A 5,949-nucleotide genomic window follows, 5' to 3' on the forward strand; every position below is an offset into this window, starting at 1 on the left:
GCCTTCTTCACTACCTGCATGCTTACCTTCATTGACTGGTGTACAAAAAGACCCAGATCTCTTTGAACTGCCCTTTACCTAAATTGATTCCATTCAGGTAGTAATCTACCTTCCTGTTCTTGCTACCAAAGTGGATAACCATACATTTATCCACATTAAACTGCATCTGCCATGCATCTTACCACTTACCTAACCTGTCCAGGTCACCCTGTAATCTCCTAACATTTTGCTCACATTTCACCCTGCCACCCAACTTAGTATCATCAGCAAATTTGCTAATGTTATTACTAATACCATCTTCTATATCATTAACATATATTGTAAAAAGCTGCGGTCCTAGCACTGATCCCTGTGGTACTCTACTGGTCATTGCCTGCCATTCCGAAATGGAGCCATTTATCACTACTCTTTGTTTCCTGACAGCCAATCAACTTTCAATCCAAGTTAGTACGTTGCCCCCAATACCATGCGCCCTAATTTTGCTCACTAACCTCCTATGTGGGACTTTATCAAAAGCTTTCTGAAAGTCCAGTGGGCGGTACGGTGGCACAGTGGTTAGCACTGCTGCCTCACAGCGCCAGAGACCCGGGTTCAATTCCTGCCTCAGGCGACTGACTGTGTGGAGTTTGCACTTTCTCACCGTGTCTGCGTGGGTTTCCTCCGGTTTCCTCCCACAGTCCAAAGATGTGCAGGTCAGGTGAATTGGCTATGCTAAATTGCCCGTAGTGTTAGGTTAGGGGTATGGGTGGGTTGCGCTTCGGCGGGGTGGTGTGGACTTGTTGGGCCGAAGGGCCTGTTACCACACTGTAAGTAATCTAATCTAAAAAAATCCAGGTACACTACATCTACTGGATCTCCCTCATCCATCTTCAGAGTTATATCCTCAAAAAAAAAATCTTGTTTGATGGAAGCGTCCCATTTGACAGCAACACCTCTGCCCTACTGAACAAACATCAACAGGATATTGTCCGGTATTTTGTCCCCCCTTTCCAGGTCTTTTAGTTGCCCAAGTGATCGTGATCTTGTGCTGCAATACTGAACATTTGCACAACATAAAGCAGTCATACCAACTCAACATTACTCTGAAATCTTTACTGGTCTTTTTGTTTATTTTGGTCCACTTAAGTGCACATAGGTACATTGTACTTCTGGGATAATGCAATCATTTTAAGGATTTTCAAGGACCCATTCTAATACAAATTTCTCAACAGTAGGCCAATAGTTGGTCCACGTTCACATATTGCATTTGTTCTTGGGCATTTTCTTCAGGACAAATTTTTTTCTTCCATTCTCACACCACATTTTCAGTAACACCACATGACCTCTCTCACTGTAGCACAGTTCTGTGATGAGAAATCAGCTTTGCGTTTCATCCATTTTGCATGAGGACTCAGTTCTGTTGATCATTCACCATGCATAAACTGCTATTGTGGTTACACATTCACTTGCACGCACCTTCTTGGCAAAACAACCCATATTGACTCCTTGCACAAATTTATTAGGTAAGTAAAGCATGTTTTTTTGGAGGCACAAAACAAAGGCCAATTCCAAATGCAAATATAGTATTTCCTAGCAGAGAAATTCAGTTATGGCAGGTTGATTGATACATACCTATGATATATGATGTTGAAATCATGTGAAATCAAATTTCTCTGTGTTAACAGGTCATTTACTATCATAGCTTTGGCTACAGCTCCTTAACTCCAGGTAACAATTATGATTGATTCCTGAATTTGATCTATCAATAAGGGATTTCAGGTTTATTAATTACCAGATAATGCAACAGTCCTTGCAGCTAAATACTTGGGTTATACTACAGAGCTACGTATATTTCTCAATAAGAATCAAGTATTACAAGATTGCACCAGTAGCTTTTATAAATCCTGAATCATTTGAATTAGCTTTATCACATTCTCATATATACGGATTTCAGTCATGCCTTCAATTAATAAGTCATATTTACTCATTAATATTTTCAACAATGCTGCTAAAATCAGTTCAAGCACATTGCAAATATTTTACATCACAAAAGCTTCCAGTGCAGATTAATGCATGTTAAAAGTGTAAAATGTATGTTTAAATTCTTCTTCTTGAAGGTATGATGCAGGTTTGTTGATGCTACAGTTTATAATATACTAAGAAATCAGTTGGCTGTGTATTCCATAGCTTCATGAACAATTTTATATAAGTTTACACTCAATATATTCAGAGGGTTTTAAGCTGTAGCTCTTGATCATTCTATTTCTATTCCACAACAGCTGGACTCCTCATCCACATACATCTGCTAGCTTGAATAAGAATTCAAAGATAACATTTTAAATAAAATAAAATGCATAAAACTTGTATAAACCATGTTTAATTGTAACTTTTTTCCTTGCATCAACCTGGTTCAGTTGGTATTCTCTTGCTATATATATATATATATATATATATGAGAAAGTTGTATATTCCAAACACAGGCCTAAACTTGGGCACACAATTCAAAGTAACACCAAGTGAAGCCACATTGTTGGAAGTTGTGTTCTTTAAGGCCTATGTTAAAATGATCTGTGGATGCAATATTCAAAAGAGCAGTTGGGTTTCCAAACTGTTTTGATCAGCACCCTTTCCTCAATTGTCACCAATGAGACAAGGTAACTGTTCAATTGCTTTTCATAACAAATCATTTCACTTCATAAGTAGTTCTTTACATGAGAAATATTTTGGAATATCTGAGAGATTGAAAAGTTCAAAATAATTCAGTTTCTGATTCTAAAATCTGATAACTTTTAAAAATTCAATCATGAGATGTGGGCATCATTGGCTGGGCCACTATTTATTGTCCATTCTTAGTTGCTCTTCATAAGGTGGTGGCGAGCTGCTACCTGAACTGCTGCAGTCCATTTGCTAAAGATAGACCCATAATGCATTTAAAGAGAATTCCAGGATTTTGACTCCGCAATAGTGAAGGAACAACATATACATTTCCGAGTCAGGATGGTGAGTGGCTTGGAGAGGAGCTTGCAGGTGGTGATGTTCCTTATGTCTGCTGCCCTTGTCCTTCTAAATGGAAGAGGTCTTGGGTGTGGAAGATGCAGTTTAAGGAGCCTTGGTGAATTTCTACAGTGTATCTTTTAGGCGATATACACTGCTGCTACTGAGATTGGTGCTGGAGGGAGTGGATGCTTGTGAACATAGTGCCTATCAAACATGTTAACTTTGTCCTGGACAGCGTCAAGCTTTTTGAGCATTCTTGAAATTGCATTCATCAGGCAAGTGGGAGAATTCAATCACACTAATGATGTGCCTCGCAGATGGTGGACTGGCTATAGGGGGTAAAGAGGTGAGTTGCTCACTGCAGGATACCCAGTTTCTGCCCTGCTGTTGTAACCACTGTAGTTATATGGCTAGTCCAGTTGAGTTTCTGGTCAATAGAACCCTCTAGCATGTTGATAGTGGGGATTCAGTTAGGGCAATGTCATTGAATGTTAAGGAATGATAGTAAGATTTCTGTGTATGGTAGCTAAAATGTGCACCTGAACATTTTCTCTTTTGCGAGTTGGAATGCTAATTAGTACCTAAGTTGAAACAGCAGAGGACGTAGATGACTGCTTTAAGCTTGTGTAGTCTCTCACCACATAGGGCTACATTTTACTTTTGGATGTCGTTTTGCTCGCTGAGCTGAAAGGTTCATTTCCAGACATTTCGTAACCCTACTAGATAACATCTTCAGTGGGCCTCAGGTGAAGCACCGCTGAAAATTCCTGCTTTCAATTTATATGGTTGGGTTTCTTTGGGTTGGTGATGTCATTTCCTCTGGTGAAGTCACTTCCGGTTCCTTTTCTCAGTGGGTGGTAGATGGGGTCCAACTCTGTGTTTGTTGATGGAGTTTCGGTTGGAATGCCATGTTTCGAGGAATTCTCGTGAGTGTCTTTGTTTGGTTTGTCCTAGGATGGATGTATTATCCCGGTCGAAGTGGTGTCCTTCCTCATCCGTATATAAGGATACTAGTGAGAGAGAGTAATGTCTTTTTGTGGCTAGTTGGTGTTCATGTATCCTGGCGGCTAGTTTTCTGCCTGTTTGTACAATGTAGTGTTTGTGACAGCCCTTGCACGGTATTTTGTAAGTGACATTAGTTTTGCTTGTTGCCTGTATAGGGTTTTTTCAAGTTCATTAGCTGCTGTTTTAGTGTGTTGGTGGGTTTGTAGGTTACCATGATGTCAAGGGGTCTGAGTAGTCTGGCAATCATTTTTGAGATGTCTTTGATGTAGGGGAGAGTGGCTAGGGTTTCTGGATGTGTTTTGTCTGCTTGTTTACATTTGTTGCTGAGAAATTGGCGGATTGTGTTTATTGGGTACCCATTTTTTTTTTAATACACTGTCTAGGTGATTTTCCTCTCCTCTGCGTAGTTCCTTTGTGCTGCAGTGTGTTGGCTCATTGAAATAATGTTCTGATGCAGCTTCGTTTGTGGGTGTTGGGATGATTACTTCTGTAGTTCAATATTTGGTCCGTATGTATTGTTTTCCTGTAGACACTGGTTTGAAGTTCCCCATTGGCTGTTCGCTCTACTGTGACATCTAGAAATGGCAGTTTGTTGTTGTTTTTCTCCTCTTTAGTGAACTTTATGCCAGTAAGGATATTATTGATGGTCTTGAAGGTTTCCTCTAATTTGTTTTGTTTTGTGATGACAAAGGTGTCATCCACGTAGTGGACCCAAAGTTTGGGTTGGATAGTTGGCATAGCTGTTTGTTCAAGTCTCTGCATTACTGCCTCTGCTAAGAATTCTGATATCGGAAATCCCATATTGTTTATTTATTGTCATCACTAAATAAAACAAATTAGAGAAAACCTACAAGACCATCAATAATATCCTTACTGGCATAAAATTCACTAAAGAGGAGGAAAACAACAACAAACTGCCATTTCTAGATGTCACAGTAGAGCGAACAGCCAATGGGGAACTTCAAACCAGTGTCTACAGGAAAACACATACAGACCAAATATTGAACTACAGAAGCAATCATCCCAACACCCACAAACAAAGCTGCATCAGAACATTATTTCACTGAGCCAACACACACTGCAGCACAGAGGAACTACGCAGAGCAGAGGAAAATCACCTAGACAGTGTATTAAAAAAGAATGGGTACCCAATAAACACAGTCCGCCAATTTCTAGAAGCACAACATTCCAACCAGAACTCTATCAACAAACACATCGAGTTAGACCCCATCTACCACCCCTGAGAAAAGGAACAGGAAGTGACTTCACCACAGGAAATAACATCACCAACCCAAAGAAACCCAAACGTATAAATAGAAAGCAGGAATTTTCAGCGGTGCTTCGCCTGAGGCCCACTAAAGATGTTATCTAGTAGAGTGATGAAACGGTCTGGAAATGAACCTTAAAGCTCAGTGAGCAAACCTACATACAAAACCTCAACCTATGCTACAAATCTTCTCAAAACTCGCTAAGTTTTACATATAGCTTTGTGAAGTAGGGGATCGTACAGCACTTCTAAAGTGGTAGCCCTGCATCCAAACAGGTTATTGTGGATGTGCAGATTGAAATTAGAATTGAAATTTGCATCAACACTGGTTTAGAGGAAGAATTGCTGGAAAGTTTGTTCAGCTACAACAAAGTGTTGAAATTGATGGCCTTCATAATATTAATATGAATGCTAATCTGGATAATTATTGTATGAGGCTCAATTAAGACTGAAAACTATAGGTAGAAGAAAATTAACTGGTGCAGGTATTACTCATTTACACTACAGAATACACTTCATTTTGCAGAATATTACTAACAATAAAGATTCATATCACAATATTTGAATTAGAAGGAAGTTGACGATAATGATATTAAAACCGCCTTGTTTTACTGGAAGGTAAGAATGATGTGAATGTTTGGTTAACCTACTGATGAGTGAAAAAAATACATTATCCTACAACATGAGGGAATAAAAAAAAA

The sequence above is a fragment of the Chiloscyllium plagiosum genome, chromosome 12 (assembly GCF_004010195.1).
Source record: "Chiloscyllium plagiosum isolate BGI_BamShark_2017 chromosome 12, ASM401019v2, whole genome shotgun sequence".
In the NCBI taxonomy this organism is placed as follows: domain Eukaryota; kingdom Metazoa; phylum Chordata; class Chondrichthyes; order Orectolobiformes; family Hemiscylliidae; genus Chiloscyllium; species Chiloscyllium plagiosum.